The 9,450-nt window shown below is 49.1% G+C and overlaps 1 non-coding gene across 1 annotated transcript; it reads right to left on the bottom strand.

The window, feature by feature from the left end:
* Nucleotides 1-3,254: 3,254 nt before the first annotated feature.
* On the bottom strand, nucleotides 3,255-3,327 carry Trnar-ucu (transfer RNA arginine (anticodon UCU)). The gene has a single exon. It is a non-coding gene; the product is annotated as a tRNA-Arg (tRNA).
* Between the last annotated feature and the right edge of the window lie 6,123 nt (nucleotides 3,328-9,450).

Below are 9,450 nucleotides of genomic sequence, written 5' to 3' on the forward strand. Positions count from 1 at the left end.
GTTACGCGGCGTTAATATTACCGCCACCGTCGCACGACGCGACGCAGCCGCTTCCGGCTTTTTTCGCTCGAACACGCATTTCCCGCGAATCGAGCGAGATCGAATTCCGCCGGTGGACGCATTGCGCCGCGAGGAATTGGGTCGTGTCCAATGAAACTCGCTTTCTGCATGTGTGCGCGTTCGTGTAGTGTGTGTGTGTGTGTGTGTGTGTGTGTGTGTGTGTGTGTGTGTGTGTGTGTGTGTGTGTGTGTGTGTGTGTGTGTGTGTGTGTGTGTGTGTGTGTGTGTGTGTGTGTGTGTGTGTGTGTGTGTGTGTGTGTGTGTGTGTGTGTGTGTGTTTAACAGCGGAACTGTTTAAGCCGGCCTTAATGTGTGCCGTCTGCCACTGCATTGCCTAGCAACCACGTCGCGGAGCGTCGCGCGCTATGCTTGGGAGAGAGAAAGAGAAAATGAGAGCGAGAGAGAGAAACAAATTGTAGCACCACCGACGAGGCAACGCGCAGAGGTGCTGCCGACGCCATCCGCGCTTCTCCGTTTCCCCGCTTTAGCGCCGAACGCTCGCGGTGTCCGTGAGTCGTGACTAGGGTTCCTCGATGCGTGCGCCCCCCTCCGCCGCCGTGGACGGCGGATGGGGGCGCACTCATCGAGGAACCCTAGTCGTGACTGCAGCAGGCGCCTCTGGCGGCGGCTCGGCCGAGCTCCCACCAGCTGCGCGCTACTGCGCATGCGCCGTGACGTCATCCCAGCGTGTCGTCTGCTGTGCACTGTGCATAGCTTTCGCCCCACTTCCCCTACGTGTGCTCGGACTGCAAGTGCTTCGCGAGGCGTTCCCCGATGCCACAGACCACGAGGAAATGCTTATGCACTTCGTATAACTTAGCATCACGTGGCATTACTTCGTATAACTTAGCATTACTTCGTATAGCCAGGACCAGCTAGGAACCGATCAGCGGAGCTGATCGGTTCCTAGCGCCACTAGTGCAAGCTACCCCGAATTTTGTTATATGTGTAGTGCGTACGTGTGTTTGTGTATGTCGTGAGTATGTAGAGTCTGCCACGAAAGTTTAGGGAACACGGCACTTACAATAAAGCTGAATTCCTGAGAACCCTGGGTACATAGCCTCGAAATCGAAGTGTGTGTGTGTGTGTGTGTGTGTGTGTGTGTGTGTGTGTGTGTGTGTGTGTGTGTGTGTGTGTGTGTGTGTGTGTGTGTGTGTGTGTGTGTGTGTGTGTGTGTGTGTGTGTGTGTGTGTGTGTGTGTGTGTGTGTGTGTGTGTGTCGCCTTTCCTAGCTGGTTCTGCAAGCTGTGGTGTTGCCGCTCTACATCTCGTGTGTGTGAGTAAATAACGTACTACCTCGATTCATTCTGCTGGAGGCGTATAAGCTCACGTCGTCTCTCACTTTGTTGGATGCCGCGTATTGTTCTTTGCCGGGCTTCGAATTGATAGCAGGGGCGTAAGCGCGCACGGAGTTTTGGCGAGCATTTATTTGTTGCCACTAATGAATAGCCGAGCGGGCCATGATTGTGAGTGCAATTGTACACAATTGTAATCGTGAACGCTACCGCAATCACGTCGGCTCGCCATAACGCGCCTCTTTGTGCTCTCACTTTTGTAGTCCCGTTTCTTGTGTTTTGTTTCCGTTTGTGTTTCTCAGCTTTTATTTTGACGGAACGATCACAGTGTTGTCGAGGTGCGTAATTGCAGCTGCGATAGAGCCGCCTCGGCAGGCACGAATTGCGGCCACTCATCGAGAGTCATTGTATTTCTTTTCGTCGTGAGGGGTGATACAGCTCGTAAAAAAAAAGAAAAGAAAAAAAGAAAAAAGAAACATAATAGTTAAAAGAGACGAAGAGGGACTAGTTTGAATTGCCGTATTAGAGCAATGTCGCGGTAGTGACAAATAATCGAATCTTACGTGAAGATGCTGTTTCGACAACTCCACATATCGAGATTGCGAGAACAATTCCGAAAGTTCCAGTCATTTTTGCTTTATTAGGCTCATAGAAGAATAAAACGCGCGCTTCCGAGGATGCCTCCCTCCGAGGACTCCTCTGGGGCCAGATTTAAAAGTTATCCGTCAATTTAACCGTACCGGAATCTTGTACCGAAACCGAAACGCTGTGCTATCGAAACCGAAACAGGGCCGGCACCGCGTGATCTGAGCGCGGTGTGCGGTCATCTCTGAGGCGGCGCGACTGGAGCGCCCCTTGTGACGTAATGCCCATGGATATATTCCGACGTCGCTTGCCTCGCGCTTCCGTTATTTTACAGGGAGAAAACGATGCCCGTTGGTTACTTCGTGGTTTTTACAGGTTCGCTTGTAGCTTTCAGCCAGGCTGTTTTCATTTACTGTGGATAACTTCAAGCTCACGAGCTTCTTTTTCTTCTAATACACCACCATTCGCTTCCGGAAATTGTTTTCTGGTAGAAGTGAAGCACAAGGAATGGACTGTGTTTGGAGTTGTACGCTTCAGGCAACTAATTATTTTTTACCCGTTCAGATATGTTAATATAAGTGGCCACCTAGGGCTTCGTTTCTAGCGGCTTCAATTTCTTTTCTTTTTTCCCCTCCTCTACGTCGTCTTTATCGCTCGCGCGCGTCTTTTCTCTTAACAGTATTTCAGTGTTTCAACCGTCCACGTGTGTTGTTAATTCGTGTATGTGTGGCGAACGTTGACGCTTTCGTTAGTGCGAGGACAGGAAAAACCACTTGTTTTGTTTAGCCTTAATGACGACTGGAAGTCCAAGTCTCTGAAAAGCGCCAACTTCGTCATGCAGGTAGGTATAATAGATTGAAGCAGTTTCGCTCGATGCATGCTGTGGTGCATTTCGTCGCACCTGTACTAGAGCGCGACGTCATTTTACGACGCACGTCAAAGCTAGAATTCTTCTTGTCTGAATTTTGGTCCAGTTCAAAAAGATTTTACCCACCCGAATTTCGTTTGCGTATCAGATTTCCTTCCCGTTTATTGGCGTTGTTTACGTCATTTCCATTAAAAAGGTTAGTCGTCATGCGAAATTATGCCACATATCATGCGCTTTAATAAGAAAACTTGCAGAACTGGAGGAAGGAAGAAGAAAAATTAAGGTCTCCTGCCTGTGACTGATGGCACGTCGTAGGCAAAATAGCTGGTGCTCATCAATCGCGCGTCGAGGGCCGGCGACCAATTCAATGTGTAAAAAAATGTGCGCCAGAACGCTCCCAACAATCGTCCTGAAAAAAGAAAAAATTATCCACATTAAGGATGTACTGCATCCCTGCCGGGATTCGAACCCGGGACCTTTGGATTAGAAGTCCAACGCGCTATCCACTGCGCTACAGGGACGGGGCCGGAGGGGGCGGTCGTAGGAGAGCATATCATTCACGGGCAGCATTTTTTCTATGCGCTGATCAAAAGTTCACATCGCGTTCCCGTCGCGATCATCACCCGCCACGCCGACCGAGTCCCGCCGCGCTTTTTCCCTTCGCGGAAGGCGAGGCCTAGCGATGTTGCCTGTCTGCCGGCGTGTGCGGTGCGCTACGCCGAGGCTCCTCGTTTGAGCGGCACTGGTGAGGATATACGGCCACGCTACGGTCAGCGATGATTCCAAAAGCGGGTGCCCGTGGGAGGTGGTGCTGCTAGTTGGCGAGCGTGAGGAACGACGATGTGCTGTTTCGCGAACTGGGCCTTAGGAGATCCGGCGGCGGCTCGGCAGCTAGCGAGGCGGGTAGTCGAAAAGCCTCATTTCTTGCACTGCCGCCGGCGGGGTTTGGGGCTCGTTTGTTTCTCGCCCGTTTCGCCTTTCGAGTTCCGACGACTTTTCCGACACGCTGTGTGCGCGAAGTGCGCGGCAGCGGTGTCGTCTGGCCGTTGTTTAAATTGTTTGTGGGAGGAAGAATGGGGCCCTGGCTGTTATGATGTTATGAAATCTCTCAGGTGTCAACGATCCGGTTATTGTTGTTGCATTTTCCCAAGCGCGCAGTGACTCGTTGCCGCCGTGAATAAGAAAACGCAGTTTAGTTCTAGAAAGCTCCGTAAGTAGAGAAAAAAAAAAAAGAAAAAAATATCCGTGCAATTTGATCGACCGTAACTGTGGGTCGGTGGCTGCGGTAAGTGCGACTTTTGTTGCTAGCAAATAATACAAAAAAAAATTGACGCAAGAGGGCATGATTTGCGTAGCTTGTTTTGCACCCTATTAGTTTAATTCTTGTCGAAAACGCATCTCCACTACTTCGAGCATTGGTACTCATATTAGCGCCGCAGAAAGTGCAGCACATGCGTACTCTGCACCGTGTGTAAGGTGATACAGTCAAACCCGGATATATCGAACCCGGATATATCGAATTATTTTGCATATGGAACAGCTGTAATATCCCCTTGAAAATGTCCGTGTATTTTTTTTAATTTTTTATATCGAATTACCTATATATATCGAACTTTTTTGTCATCCCCTGTCATCCCCATTTAAGATATCCGGGTTCGACTGTAGTATAATACAGGGGGACTGTCTCCTTCTGACGCATACCCCAGTCCAGCCAATCAGATCGTCCGCAGCAGACAAAATGGGCATGTCCACTAGGTCGACATTTACAGAATACCCCCACAGGTTTGGTTGTTTAGTGTCTCAATATTTGTTTTATAGGCTTGTTTATATTTGTTTGTCAATATTTCTTTTATAGGCTTGTTTTATAGCCATGGCAGCATATTTTCCCCCTTTTGTGCGCCTGGACAAGTTTGGTTAAACGTACGCAACCATAATCAGTTCCCGAGAGATTTCGCTGCTATGAAGTGAAGGAAATGTCACAAGTTATGTATGCCTGGTTACGTTGTTGTGTGCAGCGGTCAAGGTATGCCGACGACCAGCCTTGGTATTTTTACTGTGCCTGCAACGCGATGTATAGTAGTCAAATATATTTGTGGAATGCGAGGACTTCAACTTTTTCTGCTGGAACGAGCTAAACACGGATGTTATTTTCACTGATTAATTATTAATACACTTGGTTCAGAATGGCCTGATTGTTCGCAGATCCTTAGTGAAGCGTTGATTGCTTTATGGAAACTTGTTTCGGCCACAAAGGCGAAGGAAGCTTCTCCGTTGCTGTCAGCGCCATTATACTCTCGTTTATTATTTATTTATTTATTTATTTATTTATTTATTTATTTATTTATTTATTTATTTGTACGATTTCTTTTTATATGCCATGACAGATTATTTAGCGCTTTCCTTGGTTGTTGGTGGAGACAGCACGGATGTTTTCCATTCAGTCTTGTATAGACTGAAAAGTTGGTTTCCCTTACTATATAAAAATAATGCATGCAATGGAGTCATATGTGTGGCCAAGAATGAATAAAATGTTTGCTTACTATATCTGCTACATGTCTCTGGTATTTATTTATGCATTTATTTACTGCATTTACCCAGTGGGCATTACCGTAGGTGGTAATTGAACGTTTATGAACAAAATGTGCCTGTGTTAGAATCTCATCACAAAATAAGTACAGTACACTAGTATATAACTATACAGAAAGGTACACAAGAGACACAACGCAAAATACCAGTAAAGGCTACGTGTGGACTGAACAAAAAGTCTATTGATAATGTCATACATGAAGTATTTGTTTTATTGCGATAGCAATTATATGCACACTCCAAAGTGGATTTCCGCCATCGCCGTCGCCGTGAGGTTCCGTATGACGTCAACGGAGATGAAATCGTCGCCGCGCGCCGTATGCTGTATGTGCGAGTGAAAGGGCGCGAGGCACGCGCGCTTTCACGGGGAGCGAACGCACGGCGGAGAGCAAACGCGCGTTCTGCGCCGTGCTCCATGAAGGGCTGCAGAATTAAGCGTCTTTTTCCTCCTTTACAATCACTATATATATATATATATATATATATATATATATATATATATATATATATATATATATATATATATATAGCAAACGCGACTTCTTCCGCCGCGCGAAAGGCCGTGGGGGGACGGGAGGGAGGCAGGGGAGGCGTCGTTTAGCTGAGGCACCAAATGCCTATTTATATAAAAATGTGTCGCAGTTTCACCCGAAAGGCGAAGCATCAATTGCGATAGCAAATTAGTAGAGAGCTATAGGGAGTAAGGATAGTAGTTTTATCAGCTGTATAAACTTGGACGCGCAGAAGCACCAGCAGCGCACAGAACTGTTGTCGACGCCGTCAGCGTTTTTCCCGCGTTCGCACCAAACGAGCGCGGCGTTGGCGACTGCTGCCGGTGCCTCTGGGGACGACTCGGAGGTTTTCGACGAGATCAGAATGGGGCACTCGTCGAGCAGCGTCGGAAATCTTACCCACGGGCAAAACGCTGACGGCGTCGACAACAGTTCTGCGCGCTGCTGGTGCTTCTGCATGTCCAAGTTTATACAGCTGATAAAACTACTATCCTTACTCCCTATATATAGCTCTCTACTAATTTGCTATCGCAATTGATGCTTCGCCTTTCAGGTGAAACTGCGGCATTTATTTCGTTATTCGTCCCTTTTTACAGCGAAGCAGTTAAGGGCTCACTCTTCGATGGTCGCGTCCGGTAATAGAAAAAACTCTCATTGGCCGTATGCTGTATGTGCCAGTGAAAGCGCGCGAGGGCGAGGGACGCGCGCTTTCACGGGGAGCGAACGCACGGCGGAGAGTATACATAGTAGTGATTTATTAATGATAAGTGGTTCTTGAGGGAAAGGGAAAGGTTGGCGCTATCTTCTGCAGCCCTTGAGGGAGCACGGCTCAGCGCCAACGGGGAGGGGTAAGTGGGAGCGAAAGAAGGGATAGAGTGGAGTCGCCATGGCTGGGCGAAGCAAAACCGGCCGGCATAGGCGGCACGTATCAGGCCGAGATGGAAGGCCTTGGTGTGCTGCAGAGTCTGCAGGGGTGTTGTGCCAGGCCGGTCAGGCCCGGGGTGGGGTGGGAGGCCGTGAGGCCTTCCCGCTTGTAGAAATGTCCTTAGAGGCGTGCGGAGAGCCCTGACGACTCAAGGAACTCCACGACGCCTCGAAGTGCAGAAAGGTGGTGTCGGCCGGGGAAGAGGAGATCTTCCTCCTTGCCAGAGGGGAGGCCCAGGCGGCGGAACTCCCGCAGGAGTGGGCCCCGCTGCTGGAGGTACGCCGGGCAGGCCAGCAGGAGATGTTCGATCGTCTCCGGCTCCCCGCAGGAGCTGCAGGCCGGGGACGTCGCTCGTCCCAGTCGGTAGCTGCGTGCTGCCGTCCAGCTGCAGCCGATGCGGAGCCGGAGAAGGAGCGAGGTCTCCCTGCGAGCCAGGCCTCGCTGGGGGAGTGGTCGTGGGGGGCATCCCAGTGCCACCCGTTTGTCTGGGTGGTGGGTCGCCAGGTGTCGCCGCAGCCTCAGTTCAGACTTCCCAGTGGAAGGGGATCGAGCGGTGGGCGAGGAGGGCATCGAGGCACCATAGACTGGGTGTGCGTGCCCGCTCTTCCATAGATGGCTATATATGTAAGCTGGTTCGTTATACAAGTTCTGTCATCTGTCTTAGCTATTCGGCAAGACTGCGACGCTGGCAGCCTCTGTGGCTGCTGACGTAGCAGCAAGGAGCAGTAAGCTAAAGTCCCTAGATGTTCTGCTCTCATAAAAAAAAAAAATCTAGGGACTTTACAGTATGCAGCTGCAGCCACGACGCGAAATAAGCGTCATCTTCTTTAATAAAATCACTACTACTACTCTCCCAACGCCGTTAAACGCCGTTCCGTCACGTAACCAGCGTTTTGACAGCGGTTGTGTGCGGTCACACAAACAACGCGCACAACTGTTGTCGACGGCGGCGGCGTTTTGCCCGCGTTCGCACCGAACGCGCGCGGCGTTGGTGACGTGTTTATGAAGAACGTGCCAACCTTTGCCGTACACATATATGGCGGTGTACCGTAGTCCCTGTGGTCACTAAATAAATGAAAACCACCGGATCATATATATTTTTCATTCTTTATTAGTTCAAATAACCAATTACACCATCACATCTTAATAGTCATAATTGGAAATACGTAATTCCCACCCTATAATACAGCTCCGCTGGTCTTCCATCTCCACCTCCAGTGGAAGGACTGACAGTTTTTTTTTAGTTAACTTGTTCTGCGGGTGGTTTAGTCACCTAGCAACACCCGTCTGATGTGGGCCCTTTCTGCAGCAGAGACGATGATGTCCACACTGCACAGTATTCTGTGCGCACGACACAGGCACATGAAGTGAACACCACTATGTTGGCTTTCGCGTAGGTTGCTCTGAAAGTGTAAATGTCTTGTAGTAGACAGCTCCGTTGTAAGGGTCAGTCCCGTTGTAAGGGTCAATAAATATTTGTGTCTCTGTCCTGCGAGCCAATTTACTTTTCATTTACACGACTGACTTACATTCCTACGACTGCACTCGTACGCGATCTTCCTGAAGCAGCGAATGAGACGATGTAGATCCGTTCGGAAGCCCAATGTTCACGGCACCTTGCATGGCATCCCGGCGTGTTGTTTTCGCAGGTACAACTGATTCGCCCACGTGGCCATCGTGGTGACCACGTTGCAAAGCACCGATATGGAGTTCGGTGTACGTGAACGTGTCGAACAGTGCATTACATTTCTGAAGCACTCTTCGCGGAGAAACAACGTTGGTACTACGAAGAACCCTTTCGCTCTGTGTACCTGGACTAATGTTTCTAGATAAACTTTCATTAAAAGGCTCTCATCCGGTGACCTTTACACGGACGCGTCAGGTTCGGTGGCTTCAACTTTTACTCACACTAAGAGCAAATATCGCGCTCTTTCATAGTGAATTAACTCGGCGAACAAACTAAAAACAGACTCGGTGAACAGTAGTGGTTCGACGTGGCTTCGTGGTGATATCTTTTTTTTTTATTGATTGATTAACGTCAAGGATTTTTTAAATGCACGATTTTTAGAGAACACAAGGGTGTGGCAGCGGGCGCAGTAGCCGCCTCGCTTCTCACCTGGCCAAATATGAGAACCGAGAGGGTGTCATGTCAAGAAGAGGTGCAGGTTATGAAATAATAAGAAGGTTGCGAAAGATGTAAGGAAAGGAGATAGGGTAGAGATAAATGTTCCGAACGCGGGGGTAGTGCATGCAAGAGTCCTCGAGTCCTATCTATATCGAGTCCTCTTGCGACGCTATTGTCTTCGCAACAAAACTGCAGCGTGAATATCGCCGACGATATTCACAGTATGACGAAAGCACCTAAAAACACTGGCACATGAAAGATTCGTGTAAACTACAATAAACAGCACAGCATGAAGGGCATTCCATCATGTTCTATATTTTGCGTATATGGTATGGTATGGTATGATAAACTTTATTCAGGTCCTGAAGCTCAACCCTTAGGATGACGCAGGCGGCTCCCACGTCGGGACAGTAAGGTTTAACCTTACCGCCGTGTCGTGGGCCTTCTGGACGGCCTGTACTTGATCTAAAAGCACTCCACTGTGAAGCACTCGCCG

This window comes from Dermacentor silvarum, chromosome 4 (genome assembly GCF_013339745.2).
Source record: "Dermacentor silvarum isolate Dsil-2018 chromosome 4, BIME_Dsil_1.4, whole genome shotgun sequence".
Lineage (NCBI taxonomy): Eukaryota > Metazoa > Arthropoda > Arachnida > Ixodida > Ixodidae > Dermacentor > Dermacentor silvarum.